General features: G+C 37.1%; 1 protein-coding gene across 2 annotated transcripts in view; it reads left to right on the forward strand.

Annotated features, from left to right (window-relative positions):
- Positions 1 to 24,932, forward strand: part of LOC134755842 (semaphorin-1A-like) — a 164,333-nt gene that overhangs the window by 112,312 nt on the left and 27,089 nt on the right. Inside the window, exon 1 of one of the 2 annotated variants that reach the window (XM_063692461.1) lies at positions 21,149 to 21,437. The exons of the other annotated variant lie outside the window; for it this stretch is intronic. The gene's annotated coding sequence lies outside the window, so the exon portion shown is untranslated. Of the gene's footprint in view, positions 1 to 21,148; positions 21,438 to 24,932 lie in introns of those variants that run through there. 2 annotated transcript variants of the gene reach the window in all.

Raw genomic sequence — 24,932 nt, forward strand, 5'->3', positions numbered from 1 at the left:
AAGTTTCTGGTTTATGTGAGCACTGCGCTTGCGAAGTTATGGGTATACAAGAGGCCTACTAAAGCGTTCGCCCACTGAGTCCATCTTTATGCCCATAATAAGGAAACGCGTAGAAGTTATCGACAGATTTAGACATTTCGGATCCATGTGTTATTATTGTTTAGGTTTTGCACCTCTAAAACCCGAAATATTCCAATTATACAAGGATTTTGCAATCCAAAAATAGTGCATTTACGTCAGTTTTCGTGTTGTAGTATTTACCTACAATGTGTAAAGCGCTGTGTACCTAAAATTAGTGAATAGTGCAACTACATTCCATAATAGGTTAGTTCTATTGGAGCCTTCATGTCAGGTAAGCGCCTCATTAAACAATCCGCCGGTGTTCGCCGAATTCGCTTATGCAAATAAGGTTTCATTTATTTGTTAGCTTTGGACACTAACTGAAAATACGTGCTTAACGAATTTTTTTCCGAGAAAAGATAAAATATTATAAAGGATTATTTTGACAACAAATCCAAAGATATATCTTGTTAACATAAATTAAGTCGATTTTTATTGAGTGTCCTTCGAAGCGTTCTTAGAGACGCCTAAATTGATTTAGGTTTGAACAGCAAATTTTAAATGTTATCCATTAGGCATAGTGATTTATTACGAAGCGTCCGTATATAAAAAAAAATACTCTTTATCTGACACAATAAATGATGCTTAATAGATCATGTAGACGCTCTACACGTGGGAGAACAGTCACAATAGTGACAACGAAGCACGACCGCGGCGCGCGGTCTCTCGCGCTCTCAGTGTTGGTGCCATCTGCGTCGAACCAATTTTATTAGTAGCACGATTTCAACGTGCCGACTTTAACGACCCAGTCTATTGACGCCTAAGGTCTCAGCAGTTGGCTACAAGCAACCAATCAAACAATTTAGGTTAAACGTCCGCTCGCTCCAATGCGTCTTCAATCGCGTCCTACGATTTCACAACCTTACCATACATCCAGACATATTTGCGGTTAATTTTAATTTGAAATTAATGATATGCCCATTTATGTAATTTGATGCATTATACCTTACCTAGAAACGACTTTTAATTAATGTCGACTGAATAATGACTAGGCAGTGGTCTAGCAACATTATCGAACTAGTTGGAAACGCGAAATATGGGTAATGGTTACGCCGTTTCGATTCCACTACTGCAAATATAGTTATATAATTTCTTTACTTATGCATGCCGCTAGTTCATAAATAATAATTTCCGTAAATTGTATTTACCCTAGCTAACTATCGAGCTGACCCCAACATTAATCGGCCCTGCAAGAAATTTTGCAGGATGATAAATACAAACTATAAATAAGTTATTTAAATCATGCGTTTTTCATATCGAATGGTATTTATCATACCCGGAACTGAGATTAAGGATTATGCTGAATAAAGCAATTTTTGCAAATTTGATAAAAATGTACCTAAAGTTTTTGGGGAGTGGCATGGTGTTAGTTAGAAACAAAAAGTACATTAGGACGTGAAAAAATCATTCAAGGAATTACCTCGCACCAATGAACCGCTTGCATTAAGTACTCAAGTTAAGTACATAACATTCATACAGCGTTTAGGTAAATATCAAGAAGGCTTTGTATATTGTAGACCGGACAGGGGGTGGACGGGGTGCATTGAAACAATATTTGAGTTGGGATGGTGACAGCTTGTTGGAAATATAACTAGTAACTAGCACTAGTACCATATAGAACATCCCATTGTTAGATCCTTCTTTAGCTAATAAATAAGGGTGGCATTCGAATGAAGACGGTCCCGCCGGAAGACCAGCGCTGTCTTTCGGGACAGCATTATGCTGAGGCGAGACCATTTTCGTGGTAAACTTTAACTCCTACCTATTTTATAAATTCTTATAATTTTAGTTATACTTCTGTATGTAATTTTAGTTTATCACGTATAAAACATTTGATTCTGATTCTGATTCTGATTCTGACGGCAGCAGCATTACTGTTGCAACGTTACTAATGCAGCGTTGGCGAGGGTTGCCATTCCGCATTTTATTAAGGAAATTGACAGTGATATCACGCAGCACCAGTAATGTTGCAATAGCATCGTTTTTAGGATTCCGTACCTCAAAAAAAAAAAACGGAACCCTTATAGGATCACTTTGTTGTCCGTCTGTCCGTCCGTCCGTCCGTCTGTCTGACCCTTTATCTCGGGAACGCGTAGAGGTATAGAGTTGAAATTAAAACCATATATTCAGGTCTACAGTCCCTTGAACCGTGAAAAAATCAAACTTCTAAGTTAAGTTTTTAAAAAAAAATAGGCATGCTGCATGATCAGCGGCAATGGCAAAAGGTACCAGTTTCACAAATAAGAGTAGGTATAATTTAAATTACACAAACGTAGTCTCTTGCAAGCTCATCTTTTGACATAAATGTATGTAAATTCGACTCCACAATACATGTACAGTAAACCAGAGCCCCTTGATTGTTGATACCTGTGTGAATATTCAACAATTACAGAATCGACGAACAACACAACATCCGACCGTGGTGAAACACAAAACGTCGGGAAACGGTTTAAAAGAGACTGCGGACGTACTATTTATTGAATCAGTTACGGTGGTATTGTCATGTATTAAATGAGACTTTTATGACAGAAAATTTTAGGTACCTACAATACAGAATTTAGATAATGTATTTTTATCAGAAACATAAATTGTTGTTTTGAGACTATTTACAGTGCCAATATCGACCGCGTCGTAAGCCGTAAACGTATTTTATACATAGAGCGGTATCAGAATTGTCTAACTACTGTAGTAGGTATTGTGTGTTCGATGTACCATGGCCCTGGCCCTGGCCAATCAGACCATGAAGCAATAAAAAACAATAAAAATATTAGTCATCCAGGTCGTTGACGACTACGTAAATTGTAATTTTAATGTGAAACGACACTTTTGTGTTGATTATTCGCCATACATTGCTGTGTGAAAAAATGCGTGAGAGAAATCATATACCTATGAATCGTATTCTATTACACGCGAGTACAATGGAAATAGAAAACAACGCCTTTTTACAATTTGATTTAGTTTTATAACCGTAAACAACGGTCTACTCAATCATGGCGAAATAGCACTTGCCACGATGTTTGCGCTGAATCAAGCAAAACCAATACACTAAATTCCAATGTTCAATTACCTAGATATCACGCTTGAATTCGGATTCAGAGATTTATCTCAGTTCAAAGAGTCGAAAGTTTACTTATTTCAGATTACGTTCGATCTTATAATACATCAAAGACGCGCAATTTGAATAAAGGCAATGAGCAATGAGTAGGTAAGTAACTCTTATTTATTAAAAAAAATATCATTTATTTCAAGTATACTTACTTATTAATACAACTAGCTGTTGCCCGCGACTTCGTACGCGTGGATTTCTATGTTGGTGGTTATATATTCTACATCATGAGCATAATAGGTATAGAACATTATGTAGCAAAAGATATCAGTAGGGACGGTTATTCATTTGTTAATAATTATACAACGCATGAAATTTGTCTTTCACAAACTACGAAGTTTCAAGACCCTAACGGAAAAAAATTGTTCCCGGTATAATCCCTCGACCCTCTTAGAAGATTTACAAGTAGGTACACTATTTATTTAAAAAAATATTCGCTCCCGAAACTCTTACAAACTTTTCAAAAACTGTGTAAATAATCAGTTTTCGTCTATTTTAATATAATGCCCTTTTTACCAAGTTTCAAGTTCCTAGCTTAAAAGAAAATTTGTACCACATATAAACTTACATCCCCTTTTTAACCCTTTTAAGGGTTGAATTTTTAAGAATGTTGAAATAACTTTTTTGGAATCTTATACAATGCCCTTCTAAGAAGTTTCAAAGCATTTGTAATAGATTCACTTTCAACCCCTTTTTAACCCTTTTAGGGGATGAATATTTAAAACCGCTTAAATTACTTCTCTTGAATTCTATAATATGCCTTTATACAAAGAATCAAGTCCCGCACTCAAAAAAAATTTTGATCTTCATACATACTTTCAACCCCATTTTTACCACCTTGGGGGATGAATTATCAATAATGCTGAAATTAGTTTTTTTCTCTTTTAATTATATATCTTTCTATGAAGTTTCAAGTACCTAGCTTAAAATAAAATTAGGACCACGACAAACTTTCAACCCCTTTTGAACCACTTTAGGGGATGGTTTTTTAAAAACGCTGAAATCACTTTTCTTGTATTCTAATAACATGCCTTTATGCAAAGATTCAAGTCGTGCACTTAAAAAAATGTTTGGCCTCCATACAAACTTTCTACCCCTTTTTCACCACCTTCAGGGATGAATTTTCAAAAAAGCTGAAATTAGCTTTCTTCTCTTTTAATGAAATACCTTTTTACGAAGTTTCAAACTCTTAGCTTAAAATATAATTTGGACCCTATACAAACTTTCAACCCCTTTTTAACCCTTTTAAGGAATGATTTTTTAAAAATGCTGAAATTACTTTTCTTGTATTCTAATAATATGCCTTTATACAAAGATTCAAGTCCCACACTCACAAAAATATTTGATCTCCATACAAACTTTCAACCCCTTTTTCACCACCTTGGGGGATGAATTTTTAAAAACGCTGAAATAAGTTTTCTTGTTATTTTATTATAATTAATAAACATTTATATTATAAAATTTGAAACCCAAGACAAATTTTCATCCCCTTGTTAAACCCATTAGGGGTTGAATGTCCAAAAACGTCAATATTACTTTTTTTTGTAATCGGCTATTATGCCATTCTAGGAAGTTCCAAAGTATTTGAAATGGATTCAAACTTTTAACCCTTTTTTAACTCATTTAGGGAATGAATTTTTAAAAACGCTGAAATCACTTTTTTTGTATTTTAATAATATGCCTTTTTACGAAGTTTCAACTCCCGCTCTCAAAAAAGTTATGATCTCCATACAAACTTTCAACCCCTCTTTCCCCACCTTAGGGGATGAATTTTGAAAAACCCCTTCTTAGTGGATACTAACGTCATAAAAGCTATCTATTGTGAAAAATTCAACTCTCTAGGTCCAACGGTTTGGGATGGGCGTTGATTTAAGTGAGTCAGTCAGTTAGTCAGGACTTTTACGTTTATATATATATAGATAGACTAGCTGTTGCCCGCGACTTCGTACGCGTGCATTTGTATGTTGGTGGTTATATATTCTACATGAGCATAATATAGAACATTATGCAGCAAAAGATATCAGTAGGGACGGTTAATCATTTGTTAATAATTATACAACGCATGAAATTTGTCTTTCACAAACTACGAAGTTTCAAGACCCTAACTGAAAAAATTGTTCCCGATATAATCCCTCTCGACCCTCTTAGAAGATTTACAAGTCCACTATTTAAAAAAAAATTCGCTCCCGAAACTATTAATACAAACTTTTCAAAAACGGTGTAAGTAATCAATTTTCGTCTATTCTAATATAATGCCATTTTTACCAAGTTTCAAGTTCCTAGCTTAAAAGAAAATTTGTACCACATATAAACTTACATCCCCTTTTGCCTTTCTAAGAAGTTTCAAAGCATTGTAATAGATTCACTTTGAACCCCTTTTTAACCCTTTTAGGGCATGAATATTTTAAAACGCTTAAATTACTTTTCTTGTATTCTAATAATATATGCCTTTATACAAAGATTCAATTCCCGCACTCAAAAAATATTTGATCTCCATACAAACTTTCAACTCTATTTTTACCACCTTGGGGGATGAATTTTCAATAATGCTGAAATAAGTTTTTTTCTCTTTTAATTATATATATTTCTATGAAGTTTCAAGTACCTAGCTTAAAATAAAATTAGGACCACGACAAAATTTCAACCCCTTTTTAACCACTTTAGGGGATGAATTTTTAAACACGCGAAATCACTTTTCTTGTATTCTAATAACATGCCTTTATGCAAAGATTCAAGTCGCGCACTTAAAAAAAATGTTTGACCTCCATACAAACTTTCTACCCCTTTTTCACCACCATAAGGGATGAACTTTCAAAAACGCTGAAATTACTTTTCTAGTATTTTAATAATATGCCTTTATACAAAGTTTCAAGTCCCGCACTCAAAAAAAATATGATCTCCATACAAACTTTCAACCCCTTTTTCACCACCTTAGGGGATGAATTTTGAAAAACCCCTTCTTAGTGGATACTAACGTCATAAAAGCTATCTATTGTGAAAGACTCAGCTCTCTAGGTCCAACGGTTTGGGCTGGGCGTTGATTTAAGTGAGTCAGTCAGTCAGTAAAGTTAGTCAGGGCTTTTACGTTTATATATATAGAAGATAATAAAATTAATTCTTTTTTTTAATTAAATTATAAGGATTCTGGATCTGCTGTCCTCACAACGTTCAATTAAGTATAACTCTGCTACATGTCGACGACACGTCAGCCAAACACTAAGATCATTATGACAATTTGTTAAATTTGTTTGCGCTACGACATGAAACAGCTTTTCGTATCTCTATCACTCTTCAACATTAGTGCGAAAGAGAGACAGATAGCGTTTTGTCAAACAGCTGACGAATGTACAAAATACACCTGAGTATATTACACTCAACCTTTTCCAAAACAAAAAGTCAAACAAGTTAAAAGAGATGTAATTATAAGATATAAGTAATGAACCGACTCTGGTAAACTTACATATTCAAACAATGCTAAAGCAAACCGGTACGAAATCGCTTCGTCACAAATGCTTGGTGTTCCAATGTTCCGTGCGAAATGTTCGCTAGATGCAACTACAAATACCTTTCAGGCCCCAGATCTGAACACTATCTTGTTTCTTGTCATTGTATGCACAGTTGAGATTACGTTGGCTATTATAGTAAACGTATTTGGGCACGTTGTATTGTTAATGTTTATATTATATTAAGTAATAGGGATGTTGTCTGTATTTAAAATTCATTATTTCACACCATGTAAGAATAAAGCTTTAGAAAACTATAAGAAAAACCACGGAGAAAAACGTAGGTCTACAACAGCAGTAAATTTTTATATAATTTCTATTATATATCTCTCGCGTCGAATGATTTGAAAAAAACCGGCCAAGTGCGAGTCGGACTCGCACACGAAGGGTTCCGTACCATTATCTATAAAAACGGTCACCCATCCAAGTACTGACCCCGCCCGACGTTGCTTAACTTCGGTCAAAAATCACGTTTGTTGTATGGGAGCCCCACTTAAATCTCTATTTTATTCTGTTTTTAGTATTTGTTGTTATAGCGGCAACAGAAATACATCATCTGTGAAAATTTCAACTGTCTAGCTATCACGGTTCATGAGATACAGCCTGATGACAGACGGACAGCGGAGTCTTAGTAATAGGGTCCCGTTTTTACCCTTTGAGTACGGAACCCTAAAAAGAAACTGATTTGGCTAGCAGGTAAGTTATGGGGCCCCGGACGTGATGGTCTTCAATCTATTAATATTTTTTAACTATTCCAATTAGGGGTGCGAAACTCCTCCTTTCGGGCATTCTCGGCTCCGTTCGGCTCAGCATTGCTCCGAGGCCGAGCAATTATTAGGGTTGTCACAACTTGACGTCCCATTACATAAAATACGACCACTGATAAAGCCTTATAAATAGCCGAAAGGGAAAGTGCCATACATTAGAAAGAGAGAGCATAATTCGTCCCTGAATCGCGGTCAAACTTCGGTTTTATAGGAAGTTTACCTACTGTACGGTAGTACTACTTAAATATTACTTATTCTGTGTTCCGGTATAGGAGAAAAATGAAGAAAACGAAACATCGATTCTTGTTCTGACAAAATTTGAACAATTCAAGTTCTAATAAATATTTTTAGAAAGCCAATTACAGGATCGTCATATTACATCATAATGTAAGGAAAACATATCATAAGATTTATTAAGACACTGTTATAATTATAAGGTATAAGTGCATACGAGATTACATAATTATTTTATCAATAGATCAAGTTATGTATAACATACTTACAGCAAAAAATTAAGCAGTTATCTTTTATTTAATCAGAAATGATATATGAGAAATGCGTCTTTCGTATTTAAGCCCATCTTAAGAATAATAATATGAGAGCTGCAACACCATTGAAGCTGGCTGACGCACTGCACTCGCCCACGCATTTCCACCATTGTCTACCACGTTGGGAATACTGGAAGAAAATTGCCTATTGTCCTTACGTCCCCCTGTCCTAGCTGATTAGTAACTAACACTATGTTTTTATCGTTGACACAAAGCAATTCCCAACGAAAATCTATATTCCCACTTGTGGGAAAGAGTATTTTGCGACTTTTGTTGCAGTCGGCTCTCACGAATGCTGTGCTTGCTCATTTAGTTTGATTCTCACACTGTTTGAGTGCAGATTAATTATAAGCATTATGCGCTCTTGTCGACCTCCGAGACGAGACAAAAGCATCGCTATTGTTGTAATGTCAAGTCGCGGAAGTGTCTTTTGCGATTTTGCTTTAGAATATCTGATAACCAATGCAGGGTCTTTTTAAGGTAGGAAACTATTGACAGTAACACATCGCGAATGCTGCGTTTTTATCTTAAGTATATTCGCGGGACAAGTTGGAACAAAATTAAATGTTGATTGATACTCACAGTTTGCAATTAACAATTATATTGAACATCACTGCGATACAACGAGGAAATGCCGCCAGCATCCTTGGTACAATGCCTCAAGGGCCTATTTTAGATTTAAGCTAGTTATTAATTTAGTTTAGTAGTACCACTGTATATATCAACTATGTAAATAAATGTTTATATTATTAAATTTAAAAAAATATTGTGTGACACGTTTTGGGTGATATTTTTATTTAAAAAAAATACATCTATCTTCCTATCCTAAACGCTACTTCTTATCTTAAACTTTAGATAAATTACTTACTGAATGGAAAAGACATAAATAGTTTGCCTTTTAAGTTAAAACAGTTAGGTATTTACACGAGATTGCTTACTTTAAAATGGTACGATCAACTGTAGCCATTAGGTACCTGCTGACAGCGATTTACTTATTTGGAATGGGCTCGATCCTAATAAGCAACTAAACTAACCGCAAAGTTTTATTCATTTACCTAAGGCAAAAGTGGACAACCGCTTCTCCATGTTACAAACAGCCCCCAGTTTCCTCTTACAAAAATATGTTTACACAATCAGATGTATACAGAGTGGATAAAAATAAGTGCATTGCCGTTGCCAGGGAGGTTTTGGGATTATACTGAGCAACTTTGACTATGGGACCAGCCACAAAATCGCGGAAAAAAAATTACCTTCCCATAGAAAATGGACCAGCCAAAATGTATGAAACAACCAAATTTTTCATTATTTTCGATATTTTTTTTTTCATTATTACAAGAGCTAGCTAGAGCTAGGTTAGTAGGTTATAAAAAGATGGTCGCAATTTTTTGGCTATGCCTCTTAATACTCGTAATTAAACCAAAAAAGTCAAACAATCTGCAGCTATAGGTACCTATACCTAATTTACCTATAAGTACATCAAATTGTGTAAAGTGTATTGTATTGTGTTTCCATAATGTTAATCTCTAGAAAGGAAAATGGGGACTACGTTTGTATGGAGAAGTGTTCGTCGAATTTCCTCTTGAGTACCTACTTTTAAAAGTCGAAGAAATTACATGAAATTTAATATGATACCAAAACGTAATCGAACGATAAAAACAATTACCCTGTCAAATTTAAAAATGAACCATAAAACCCGTTCACGTTAATATTTCCGATGCAGATACCAACCAAACAACATTAAGTTAAATTAATTGTCAGGCACAAATTGGAAGAACTGGTTGTATGTATGTACCTCCACACAAACTTGCTCACACATGGCCCGTCTGAAGCAAAACTTGCTTTGCTGTCATCTTAAAAGCAATGTTAAATATAAATTAATTAAGGTGCATTGGGGTAACTTCGAAAGCAAGATAATTTTGAAAATGCCAAATATCTATAAAAGGGGCATTCCACGAGAATAACGCTTTTGACTTGTATGGTAGCGACCTCAATCAAATCCGAAAAGCTCACGAATACACTGCCATTTTTTACATGAAACATACCAGACCTAATATCGCTTTCTCAGCATTTTTAGAAATATTAAAAGAATTGCGTAACGTAAGCGACATTCTCCTGGAATGCCCCTTTTATAGATATTTGGCATTTTCATAATTATACTGCAACGCTTACCTTACCTAAGGCATCTTGCTTACTTTGCTATGCTACAGTAGAAAGCGGTTTTTTATACCTAGTTGAGTAGATACGAGTATTATCAATGTTCAAAATTACCCCGCTTTCGAAGTTAACCGCAATGTACAGTCAGCAAAACCATTAGCTTAGCACCCCTGCATACATGTTTGTAAGCAGAGATGCTAAGCTAATAACTTGTACCTTATAAATACTTTTAAATTATGTTTATAATTGTCAAAAGATTTGCTTGTTATCTAGAGCGATTTCATATTGCCCGATCCGATATCGGATGTCGGATGGAAGTAAAATGTATAATACTTAATTACTTAAATTAATCATTATTACTAAAAAAACGATAGAGAACGTAAAAAAGGCGGACTGGATGCCATATAGCACTCGCCTGCAGCTGTTTTACTGATAGGCGCCTTCCGACCTCCGATATCGGAAAGCCGCTTTCGATCATTTCAGCCATGTCGGAGTCCCCCGTCAGCTGTTGGACCGATAATATTTGTTTGTGTGAGTATGTGTTGGCATAATGTTTGTTGTAGTGGACTACGCGGATGTAGAATTCCTATATCCGATATCGGTTCGGACAATGTGAAAACGCTCTAATGCAACTATGTAAACGACATCAACGCAATTTATCAAGGAAGTTGAGTGACATCATCCGCGTTTCGCGTACAGTGCATCAGTAGTATAGGTAATGTTGTACAGTAAGGCGGTCTTCACATTCGATGCAGATTCGCAAGTCGGTCCGGTGTGTGAGCGAGACATCGCTAACGCTATATAAGCGCATAGCGCTGTTACGCTCATACGCCGTAGTGACTTGCGAATTCGCATCAGTGTGGTAACTGCGTACATATCGCTGTTGCAGTTGCCCTCTAAATGTTCACCTTTTATTAGTATTTCTGAATGCGACTGCAAAGGCACACAGTCGCGTTTTGCGTCATAGAGTATTTCTTAATGCGACTGTAAAGGCTCCGTCACACAGGCGCGTTTTGCGGGCGGGGCGTGAGCGGAGCGCGATAGTTTGTTTGATTAAAGGCTCCCTTGTGTGCGGCACAAGCATTTTTGTTGTTGCGGCACTCACGGCACTGTGCGGCACAAGCATATTCAGTAAAATATGCTTGTGCCGCACAGTGCCGCACACTGGTGGAATCCCACCTTAATAGTAACATTTTGGTAAAGTATTGAAATTACATATAGAAATATTTTAATATGAATAACCATTTTTTTTCTCTGTCTAGTCGACTTCACTCCGTGTTGTTTTTATCATTAGTGTTTTTCATCGCCCGCCGTTTTGTTGCAATTAAGCTGGAGATGAGACAAGGGTCAGCCGCGGGTCGTTGCGATTTAATTGTCCCGATAAGAGGCGGCGACGCGTGGGAGTAGAAGCGTATGCATCGGCGCGCGAGCGCGACTTCGCACAAGTGTGGAAAATGGAACCCTGGGCCACCAAAGAACCAAGTACAGCTGGCAAAACTATTAGCTTAGCACCCCTGCAGACAATTATGTATGCTAGTTGCTGGTTTTGTTTTGAATAGTTATTTATTTTACTATTCTTATTTGACATAATTCTATAATGGTCCGATAACATTTAATTTAATAAAATTGTTGGATAGCGATTGTTTTTTCTAAGAATCTATATATTTTAAAATATATACTGGACTGTTGTTAGGCATACTCGTACTTTTGTTGCTTATATTGCTTACTGTATTTTATTACTTACTACTTGTTAAACAAATTATAAGTACCTACTTATAAAGAATAACCTATACTTTACCGATATCATTTTGCATCACTTTGCATTGCGTCACATTCAATCAAAGAAACCTTTGACAGCAAATTGTGAGAATGCCATTGCAACGGGCCAATTTAGATAAATTTCAGGCCATCTGGCAAAGTAACCAATTAGCCCCACTGCGGGTGCCTCTTAGGCCAGAGGTCACTATTACACTAACGACACAGAGTAGCTTCCTAAGCATGAATCTAACTACAACATAGCATAGCATGACTATAACTGGATCAGGTATGAGCGGTGGGGGGAAATGACCGAACGAGATAGTCTTATGTATCTTTCTGTAGGAGTAGCAGAGAAAGCGCTATTATTGTTTGTCCTTGTCACAGTCTCACATTCTTTTATATTCCCCACCGTAAATTTAGTATGGTTTATGGTGGGCAACAAATAACCCGACCACATTACGTAGGTTGTTGTCACTTGTCAGGAATGTTAAAACATATTTTTAATTTTGTCTCATTGCGTATGTTCTGTCCCTCACGGGCGCACGCGTATAGCACATCTATAGGATCCTACCATCTATGTTCCTAAGGTAAGTGGATGACTTGTTAAAGACACTACCAGACATTTTTTTGTTCTTAGCGTCCTTACATTACTTTCTCTAAGATCCCTTAATATTTATTTACCCTTCCCAATCACCGTAGATAGTTTCGGTAGTATAGATAGACAAACATTTTCCTTACAATAGGTACCGAAGAAATATTAGTGCGGCGCTTTATACAGGCCTACAGGAAGGTATTTAAAAAATGATATTTTTATTTACCTACATAGGTAGGTAAATAAAAATATCATCATAGGTTATATATAGGTACTCGTATAGACGAGTACCTATGTTATTACGCGCAGGGCGTCTAAAATACGAACGAGATGCTCGGGCGAGTAATGTCAAATACTCAAAATGAGATCAAATTTTACATCAATTTTTAAATACGGGCTTCGGGCCTAGAGCCTTTTAGTTAGGAAACTAAAAACGATGATAACGCTTAAAGTGGCAAACTTATTTATGGACTTTCGTAGAGGAAAATTTCCATAGCGACAAAAATGTTTGGCCCGAATAATTATTGTGGCCCATACCCGCCAGACGAGCGCCCTTGTCATGCAGCCACAGCCAATAGTAATTGTCAGCCTTGCGTTAATAAACATTAAACAGCCTCGAATATCTCACTCTCATTTTTTCTATTTCCTGGTCTTTGTAATATTGCCCTATTACCTATGTAGGTATTAAACAACAGCAGTAACATAATTCACGATATCTACACACTCGTTCTTGGTCTGTCTCGGGGTCTCTCGACGAGTGTGTACAGCCCGCATTAGAAATATTGTAGCGCCATTGTAGCGCACATTTTGTAGAAAACTCTATTACCCACTAAAATAAATATTAAATGCTACAATTGGTACGTAACGAATCAACAGTTACAATGTAAGCTGTAGTAAAATTAGATCCCACCACAAAACATTTCATGTAAAATAATGCCAAGACGCCTACCAAGTCGAAACCATAAGGCTCGCACTGTCAAAAAGTTATCAGATCTCTTGTAGAGCCAAGTTTCTAACTATACAAGCCCTAACTTCTTCTTCTTTTAACTTGTTATTTTTCATATTGGTGAGCAATAAAGAATATTTGTATTGTATTGTAACTTCACAAACTACACCTTAGTCAAAATACGTGGCTTGGCCGTTTTGCTACCTTGACATGAGCCGTAAGGTGAAAAATTTATTCACTATTCAATATATTTTATCATACAATAGTTCTTGCAGTAACAAAACGGCCATAAGCCACATATTTTGCCTAAGGTGTAAGGTTTATGAAGTTAGGGCTTGTATAGTTAGAAACTTGGCTAATAATTTTTTGACAGTGCGAGCCTTATGGTTTCGCTTAGCAATATTTTACATGAAAATGTTTTTGGTAGGATTTCTTAAATTACTTATTTTCCATCCCCGCTTTTAAAAGATTGGGCGTGATTTACTGTTAAAAATCCTGAAATACGTATATGGGGGCATCTTTTATACAATCTGCTTTTTACTGATTCCTCATACAAACTTCAACCCCCTTTTCCACCCCCTTTTCACCCTTACGGGGTGATTTTGGGGTGAAAAACCATTCTATATCCTTCCCCATAACAAGAGCTATCTACATACCAAATTTCAACTAAATCAGTTAAGCGGTTATTGTTTCCCCATACAAAATTCCAACATTTTCAAGTTTTTAATTTTTTTTTGTTGGTGTACTAATGCTATCTTACATACCAAATTTTAGCTTCCTAGGAATTCAGGAAGTACCCTAAGGGTTTTGGTGATCATCAGTGAGCGAGTGACGAAATCCGGGTTTTGTAGATATTAATAAAATCTAGTTCTAAGTATGCAATTGAACATTTTTTTATCTGGTATAATCCAAACTCAAGTTATGAGGGTTCAAAAACTGGACGAAGCGTTTCGAGAAAAGGTTAGTAGTGCCCTTGCGCTTTGCTTTGCTCGTCTTGGCGGGGGTACGGTTGTGCAGATCCCCAGATTAAAAACAACAATCGTGCGTTACAACAGGCAGCTATAAAGCTATACTGCAAATGAAACAAATGAAATCTCCGGTCTGACGTTAAAGTTCCCGTGTAGTTTTGTTAAAAGTATTCGCGGTCGCGGACACGGGTCAGCGCAGACCAACGGCTGCGAGTACCTACAACAAGCCACTTCCTGCGGCCAGCGAAACAAGGACAAGCCAACAGCCAAACGACTGAAACGACACGCGAGGACCGCCTCTTATTATGCATTTGTTATCGCCCAATCTAAACTTTATCTCCATGCAATGAAATTGTAACTAAACTGCACACTTGTCCTGTCTCTGCGAAAGGCTTAAGTACCTATATCACGACGTGGCATTGGTCGCAACTAACAAAGGGCAATCGTTAAGTATTTGTTACTTTGGAGATAAATATGCAATACCTCAACTGTTGCTAAGTAAACAAAACATTAAACTTTATTGAGTATTGGCATTAAGGACAATAAATAGTAGGTAGGTCAAACTATTTTGTAGGTAGTACTGGAAGCATGTGTATATCGTAGTACTAAACTGATACATAGTTTGTTTCTCCCAACAGAGCGATCACCTTCAGAGCTTGTCAGATATTAAATTGGTGGCACTAAAACAGTAACGTGTCTAAGCGAACAACCTGGGCACCTCGCTTGCGTTTCTATAAACAAGCCGGGCCAGCAGCAACGCTGTTATGAAATCAGTGATGAGTTTAGACTTAATTACCTGTGAAACTAAATTATACGGGTCGAGGGAGTCATGTACGACGAATTCGAGAAGCTAGAGCGTGCTAGGCCAGGATAACTCACAGGTGAGGCGGTGCCCGCGGCTGACCTCGTGCCAATTACGAGCCCATTAGCGCTGTGAGCACAATGCGACCATTAAGCGGATGTCCAGCTCGTCGTTCCCGCGCCCGCTCAATTTGCATTTGTTTGGAATTAGATCGTCAGTGGCTGCGTCCGCGACTCGCTTTGTGTCACACCTGTAATGTCCCTCGTGCAATGTGTTGAGGCACGTTTTAATGATCCCTCACTTACCCTCTGTGGTTAACCGAAACGTTCCCATTGTGGAACAGATTCCGGGGTTTCAACCTAAACACAACTCTTAATTATCCATCGTATTCGCCGGGTTAACGACGCAAAAGCCTCGCGTTGTTTACTAAGTCTCGACTTTGGGAGTTTAACCGAGTTGAAACGTGGCTTCGATATGTCAAGTAGTGCAATAAAGACTTGTTACAATGCCAAGGCGTTGTTTATTGAAACTCGCAGCGCAGCTGAATGTATGTAGGTAGAAAGCCATTGTATTAACACGCTGCACGAACAACCAGTATTAGTTTTAATTAATTGTTGTTCGTATCGACAAACAGCCGTAGGCGACACAGTAAGATTATCAATACAATCTAATCACGAGGCCAGACATTGACGACCAAGAATGTGTCTTTGTTTGTGACTTTAACCTATAGTAAGTCTTGGGTACTTTACTACATATTCCATTTATCTCAGAAATCTTCAACATAAACATGTGTCACCGCTGCACACATGCCCCAGTTGTACCTGATTATTAATTGTATCTAATCACATAGCAAACGGTTAAACATATCAAATAATTTTAACTACGTGAAGTGTTAATTATTCGATTTAGTTCAAAGGTAAGAAACGCAACGCTACAATTTGTTCCGAAATATCGTGAAGGTGTAATTTTTCTAAAGTTAGGTTTGTTTTTAAGTGGAGTTCGTGACCATGAACTGTTATAAATAGTTACCATCGGAATGCAACTCGACCTCTTTGTGATGTGATGTGTTATATAATAGGCATTAGATTACCATATCATCGATTTACAGTCACGCAATATATTTAGGTTGTTTTCATATTAGGTAATTCCTTTTCAAAGCGTATTTTAAGTGATTGCCGCTATATTTCAGCGTGAAAGTTATTAATTTAAGGGCGACGAACCGACAGAGACGAGATATGGTAATGACAAATGGTGCCGCCTTATCTGAGCGGTCCGCGGGGAAAAGATGTAGCCGGGCTTTCTTGCGGAGTGAAATGTCGGGCGATGTCGTTAGCAAAGCCCCATCCGACGGGTATCTCTAGCGCTCCCCTGCCACGCCGCGCCAAAGATAACTATTTTCGAACTGCTCAGGATACTGCGAACTATTTATATCTACCTACTTATCTGTAAACAGCTTAAATGCATTGCTAATTGCGGTTGAACTACTTTTTATACTAATTCTCATCCCAAATAAATTATTACTACTTCACGAGGTTTACTAGTATATCCTGTAACATATCTGTAGGGTAGGTGGGATTCCGTAGGCGGCAAAAGCGACGTCGTCTTCGCCAGAATATATTGTCCCCCGTCTCGAGGCGTACATAAGTAATCCGCCCGCACCCGACACTGATATGCAAATCGCCTCCAACGAGATCGTAAACCGTTTCATATCAGATAGCGTAATTCAGGGCTAAAGTACACAGCGACGAGTAATTCCGGTGTTGTGAGCAGATCTACCCTGTTTTCATCTGATGTAAACTTTGTGATGTTTGCAGGTGTATGACTTTTTTTTACTTCACGATATAAACAATTGCTATATTTTATTCATTTCGTTTGGACTAAAGTATGCCTTGTGCTAGTCCATTGCACTATCTGCTAAGTAAACCTGAATGTGAATGTGACAAATAGGTTGGGCGATAACCCACCTCAGCGCCGGTGCCCGCAGTCCACATCGCCCGCACTATTGTCACCCGAAGGTAAAAGGTAGTAACAACATATAAGTTCTATACATTCGCACTACCTCCTTTCTAAAGCCAACAAACTACCTGCCGGCCTATCGGCCATCTTCGGTCTCTTCCTGTTTATCTTTCCTAGTACATTATTCAGTACAAAGTCGAACATTACGTCGCCGTAGGCAAACATCCATTAAAGAGACAATCTATGTTAAAACTCACAGACTAACTAAATATAGCAGGACTTTTGGAACATTTTTGACTACACTATTCTATGGCCATTTGTAATTATCATCTTAGCGTTATTGTTAGGTCAGCAATAGCAACTCACCATCAGCCTATCTGCTCCCATCCCAAAAGCGTCACTCCAGAGCTGCGGCGCACGCATAGAGTGCAAACGAGATGGTCCAAAAGAATTTTACTACAATCCCAACGTTAGCCCAATTTGGATTGAGGACCACTCTAACGACTCATACTTGCCCAAAGTATTCGGGTCTCTTTCGGAATCCCTAACAACATTTGTCCTAAAGTCACGTGCCCTAACTGTTTTGTCCTAATGGGCACTAACCCTAACGATAATTGTCATAACAATTGTTTTCCATAATGTAATAGTTGTCATAAAACTAATTTGTCCTTAACATTTTTACCATAACGATCAATATTCCTAATGTTATTGTTTCCATAATCCTCGCAATCCCTAACAACGTTTGTCCTCAAATCAATTGCCCTATCTTTTTTGTCCTAATGGGTGTTTGGCCTAACATAACAATCAACTTGCGAAAACGAATCGCTGCTAGAAAATTAGGTTAGGTTACAACTGCGACCCTCGCAAAAACAAACCGCTGCCAGGAAAGTAGGTTAGGTTATGTTAGAACTGCGACCCCCGAGTTAGGTAAAATAATGATTAGGACATACGATCTTTAGGGCTAATAATAATTATGACAAATAACAATTATGGAACATTACATTAGGATAAATAATCAATATGGCAAGTGACATTAGGAAATAAAATATTAGGGCAAAAAAGATTATCCGTACAATTTTAGGGAAACCAAAATTAGGGTATGATTGTTAGGACTGTTAGGACAAATGATCATTATGACAAACAATATTAGGGAATGCAAAAATAGAATTAAAAAATTAGGGATTCTAATATAGATCCAAGTAGTCTTATGGAACCTGTAGACATGAGTTACATGCCTCTGTCACATAATCATTAATATTATGTTTTGAATGTTTATCAAACTCCAGAAGCGGAGGTGCATTCGAAATTTTAAAATCAATAATTATAACATCTCGCTCCCACAAAATATTACGTAATGACACTAAGGACTCACGAGCTGCACAAGCAAGTGATGTCAATATTAGATCAAATATATATAAATTTTCAAGTTCTAAATAGCCCCTACGTTTTGTTAAATAGTTATCTCCTCGAAATTCTTTGTAGTGATTGGTCTACACTTCATGTCGTAAATTCCGAACGCATATTGCATTAAAATTTATTGGTGGTATACCTCCTGCTACGTTAGGTACTCGCAGAAAATAGACAATAAATGTGGTCCATTAACCTAAACAAAAACTATTTGTTCGAGATAGTAAGTACGTGTACATCCAAATAAGGGATGTTTTTGCTGATGCCATGTCTGCAAATGACAAATGACACGAACGGAAGATAAATACATTCCAGCCCAGAATGAGACATCACTATTGTAACGTAACTTAGTTACAATAGTAGATAATTTGTTATTGGCTTGGATTGTATTTATTATTGATGTCAAGAGGTAGTTTAATTAGGTAGAGTGTATCGGACCACATACACCGAGGCTGGATAGCGTGGCGATGATACAAGCTCTCTCTTGTCATGTTAATAATGCAATACGTAGGCATTAGGTAATACGAACACAAGTGGAGTATGCAACGCTGCTCGGGGCAACAATAACTTCGTTATAGTCCAATAGTTTTCTTTATGATTCTACTATTCGAGTATCAGCGTAACTTTCTATTACATGTGGGTGTATTAAGTTATAGGATTGAATTAGATTCAATATTTTTCCTTCGATAAACATCTTAACACGATTTTAACAAAATTACAATTGAATGAATCATAAAAGAAACGTAACCAAAATTCATGGGAAATCTCACTACTTAGCAAGACAAGATACAATAGTATCAACGCAGGTAGTCGCACCAATCCAGCACCTGACACGTACATAAATCCCGTGCAGACCAGGTAGACGCAGCGAAATGGCTCTGAACATTGTACTTCGTTTAAATTTAATTTTTAAATCCATCGCAATCCGTAATCGGGCACTAAGGCACTTGTAATTTAGGCTCATTATAGAATCGTCTAGAAACCTATATATATCTAGAAAGCTAGATGTTAAGAACATATATATAGTTAGTCAAAACTTTTATACACTTTCCCTAAAAACACTCATTGAGTATCCATACTCATTAATCTATTATAGTTATCATTTTAATTGAAGTCCATTTACAGACTGAGAAAATACTTAAGACAAAGCAAACAACAAATAAGCTTTAGTGGGAAACAAAGTATGTAATACCAATTCAATTCTTTTATTTATCAGTGTTTCTTTATAGGTATGCATCGGCGTCGATCACATGTATGGAAATCTGGCTGCTCTATCGAGACCGAAAAAGCGCGCAGTCAATGGCTTTTCGATATCGTTTTTGTAGGTAATTGTAATTTTATACGATCTTTCTTTAAAATTATACTAGGTTATGGTAAACGGCTAACAAGATATCCTTCCCTCCCCACGGCGGTTGGCGGCAGGCGTCGTCTGGACGGGACGGCTAGAAAGTTGGAGATAATTTCATAACGCTAACCTACTCGTATCATAAGCACACTGCTTATGAGCTCGTATAAATATTATTATGTCTACGTCATTAGTTACTGTCAGCTGACATTAGGGTTTGATTTATAAATAAATTGAAACAATGATTGATGCTAGTTAAGTTTATAGTTTATACCTAATAGAGTTGATGTTTTTAAATAAGTATACAAAATTGTCGTCTCTATTTTTAGGATTTTCATAACCATTATTTTAAATTGAGGTAGAATGACTAATATACATTGGTTTTATAAAGAAAAAAATACTGCTGTATGATATTATGCATTACTTAATAGTAGAATATGCAATGATTTGCTAGTTTAGTATACCTAGGCATAACAAATCTTTATAGTCGTTATTCTTATTTCTTTCTCTAGTCTGTACTATATTTTTTTGCCCGCCATCGGTCATTGGCTCGTCCTCGTCTACCTGAGCGTAGTGAGCGTCGAGGGCCCTAGGGTGAGGGGAGCGAGTGTGCCACATCTGTCAGACTATTTTATAGTGGCGTTTATTTTAATCCCAATGATGTTTCCACTTCTTACATTAGCAAGAAGCATTCTGACTTTATGTAACTGTGTAATAACACTCAGTTACTTAAAACAATGTTCTCTCTTTATGGCTATCTCGATTAGTATCACAATTCAGCAGTAACGCATTTTAGAAGGCGTCTACTCTAATGTTGTAAGACAACCGTTCGCTACGATACTGCATTATGATTATTGAAAACGATTCAATGCAATTACTAGAAACTCGCCAGCCAAGAACCGAACCCTAAACATTGCCCTTCTAATTTTTTACTCCACGAGGTACGTTTCTATTTTATGGCCCCTCATTTAGAAGCGTCAATAAACAAAACAAAATAAAATAGAACTTTGAACGCTTCTAGTATCGAGGTGAGCGTAGCATCGGCGCACGCGCATGTTAGAAAAAGAGGCAAGTAAGCTTGCTGCCGGGGTGTCGGGCAAGTTCGGGTTCCAGTTGGTGGGGCGCCTTTCCTTCGCCGCGCCGCCCGCGCCAGTACTGAATGCACTGCGCGAGTAAGGCCACGCCGTGACGCCGCTCCGCTCGCCTGAACGACGCCCGCGCTTTCTTAAGCTCCACTGCATCCAAGTTTATGCTCTACTCTCGTAACCGGTTACAACTGTGATCTTAAGTGACACGTAGGCTGCTTTTGTGATTTAATTGTGATCAGTGGCCAGACTGCGTCTGGTAAATGAGTGACAAAATTATGTGTTCTCGGATTTGGCTCTCTAGATGATTGTGATGCGATGACCATTAGGTCGATTTGGATGTAAATTGGATTTCTATCTGTAACTTATTCTTCAAATTGGTGAGTGGTCAATTCTTCATAGAGCTATTGTTTGTTACGATCCGAGTGTGTGTACTGTGTATACAAGCATGGGCTCAAAGCAGTGTGTGCTTGTGGGGGCGTTCGGTCGCCACAAACAAACAAAAAGCCGTAGTCCCGGTTGATGGCGTAGAGGCAACGGGAGAGAAGGAGAGAGCACACATTGTTGACAGTCTTAGCGTGCCCTTTCCACGTCGTCGACTCTACACTCTCTACACTCTACAGGCATATTGAGTTGAACTTCACTATAATAAAGATAAATGTACTCTGGAGTCGCTTGTTAGCCTTTGTATTTGTTTTAGAAACTGAAGTCGGTTACAGGCTAGTAAGGAGTTGAAACACTTGAAACCGTGAAATATTACATGCTTATAATTTGACAGTCACAAGAGGCAATTTATATGGAAGACAGGAATGTGTTTTCGTCATGAATTTAACTTACTTTATTTAAACAATGACTACAACAACTAATCTATTGTTTGAAGGCTAATAAATAAGAAAGTGAACAGACCCGATAGCTAAGGTTGAGTGCTTTCTTCCATATCTGATTCAAACATCATTTATCTATTCGTTCTATTGTTCACATGCAAAGAGATTTCCAGATATGACGAACAGAATGTTTAGACTTCCTTCCTTTACTCATTTCTAAATTCGTTCAAAAAGATCTATTTATAAATAGCAAAACAATTAGAGCTCAAATTCCTTAACGACGATTGTAAAGGCGTAATGAATGAAAATGACATTATCAACATCCTGGGTAGTTGTAAATGAGTCACACTAAAGATAATGAAGTATAGTAAGTAGATTTGAATGCAAGATGCGTCAGGCGCCACACAAATTGAAATTTAACTCAAGTTTACCGAGGGCGACCCAGAGGTCAATGAGATTTTTTAAGGAGGGAGCCTACTGACATCATTCCACCTAGTTATGTATTTTTTTTAGTTGTTTTAGTTGGCTCTACCAAATGCTGTTTGATGCAGTTTCTTTGCACCAACTTCATTGTTTAATTAATTAAGTTATGTTTCAGATACAATTAAGTTAAGACACATCGTAAATATTACAAAATATTACTTCCTCTTATACTAGTTCTTACTGAAGGAACTCTTGACTCTATTTATGATTGGACACTTATCCATCTACAATAAAGCAGAGCAAAGCAAGATAGCACATTTCGATGCTAGTGCGGAAAGTATGTCATTACTTCACTCGTCCCGAGTGATTCCTTTCTTTTAAGATACTATGTTACTTAAAAAGAATATTTTTTTTTGTCCATTCTTTCGATTGGCATCATAAAAATACGGGTAATTTTTTTTTCACATTTAAGTCTGTTCGATTCCCAGACAAAGCAAGTAATTTTTAGAAAATCTTTGAATGAACTTTTAAAAATAACAAAGTGTTCTTTCGGCAAAATATCCTATCTACGATATTTAAGGTACTTTCCCTTCATGTCCCATAGTTTTGGGACGCCCTGTATAGAGATTGACATCTTTTCTATATCATCCACGATGCTTGCAGTAAGAAAAAACGCCTCTTTGACAGGCGTTTCGGCAGCTATTCCTACCTCTACCTTCCATAGCTATTCCGTCCCATTCAGACAACTTATTAAGAACGGTTTTTCAATATTCAATATTAAAAAATAAACTTGTTATAATGATGAAGAGATAAGTAGTAAAATATGAAATATGTATATTTTTCGTATTCTTACATTAACAGTAGGTTTTTATGTTGATTACGACGTTAAAAGGAAATTAATATTAACACTCATCAATAAGTAGTCATGAAAAGGAACAAGGATAAATTAAAAAAAATAGGAAAAGTAAAAAGCACTAGTTCGCGAAAACCAACTTTCCGCACGTTAAACAGCTATGTAAAGTAGCACTTTTTGAGCAACTGTATTAAGAAAGCATTATACATCACTGTATGAGGTGAAATGCAGTAGGTATCCTTGAATTTACCGTGGACGGTAACGACATATACGTATCGTGGACGTCAAGTTAACGTCCAAGGTAATTTAAATGGCATACCTAATACAATTTCATGCGTTTAAGTTCCAGGGAACCTAATTTTTCAATTGCTAACAAGTAAACATTCAAATGGGAGCAACATTGTGGTTTAACTTTTCGTGCCTGATTGAGACCTGAGCATTCCAAAAACAAGTGGAATCTTGAGCGTTGCGAGGGTTCAAAGCACGAGAAGCAAATGCTGCCAACACAAAATATTCCACCACGAAATCGCGAGAAAAAATCTAGCAGTTATAATCGAATCCAATATATTCTGAAAAAATGGTATCAAATCAATTAAATTAAATACGCAGCTAACGAAGATGTCATTAAGGTATCACGAGCGAACTAGCGTAATCACAGCGTAGAATCGCAGCTAATTATTGACTTCTCAGATAGCTACAGCGGCCGATAACAATGATAACCTCAGTTACTTGGATTCTATTATTAACGTATTTATTAATATAAACAACCCTCTTCTGACCAACACGACATACTAAATAAGGCACTGGGCAGTTTTTAAATATTACTAAGAAAAGTGATACTTTCTATAGAAAATTGAGACACCTAAGATAACTTTTGGAAGGGGCACTGATTGAGTCGGTTGGTAGGAATCTTAAAAAAGTTCTTCCCGCCAATCCCACCCCACGTGAATTATGCCGGTAAGTATGAAATACCTATAGCAAGTAGATATTGTAGGTAACCGTTAAATCAACATTTTTATCCGTATAATCGTTATCGCTTGTTAATATTTAATCGCTGGGTTTAAAACGAATGACTTACAGTTTGTAATGCCTTTCACATTTCTGAAGCAACGAAAGCATCTGAATGATTCAGAACTAGTAGTATGAAAGCATACTTGACAGTCGCATCACGTAGTTATCCTCTATCCCTTTTACGTTATTTAAGCAGACACCAGATTTACTGTAACACACATTTCACGCGTGACAACGCCAGAAGCGGCAATAAATTGTACGCTGATATGTAAATATGGCGAAAAACTGACACTTATCGTCTTAGCGTGGTACTTGTAGGTTATCCTCTGAGCACGGCAGTGAGAAATATTCATTGTGGTCGACAAAGAAAGAACCGCAGCTTCCCGAGCCTCGACCGCGTGGGACCGACGCAACGGCCACGCCACAAGCTCAAATGTCAACCGCGTCTGCGTAATTGCAAACATATCTTATTTATACCTAACATAGGCATGTGTAAATGTAACCCCATCCAGAAGTCACTTTCCACACGCTTTAAGTTTCCATCCATTAAAATTCCAAACTGCGCGAGTTGAGAAATAAGTAAGTTAAGTAACTAGGATATACACGGTGTTACTTGAGCCTTGAGCCACTGAAAACCTGAGACACCCCAACAGTTTTTTTTTATTTTAAACTCATTTTGAGTATTTATTCTTTAATCCGATAAATATTTTAAAAAATATTCGTTGTTTAGTTTTCTTAACAATTCTATTCGACTGGTAATTCTA

The sequence above is a fragment of the Cydia strobilella genome, chromosome 3, assembly GCF_947568885.1.
Source record: "Cydia strobilella chromosome 3, ilCydStro3.1, whole genome shotgun sequence".
Lineage (NCBI taxonomy): Eukaryota > Metazoa > Arthropoda > Insecta > Lepidoptera > Tortricidae > Cydia > Cydia strobilella.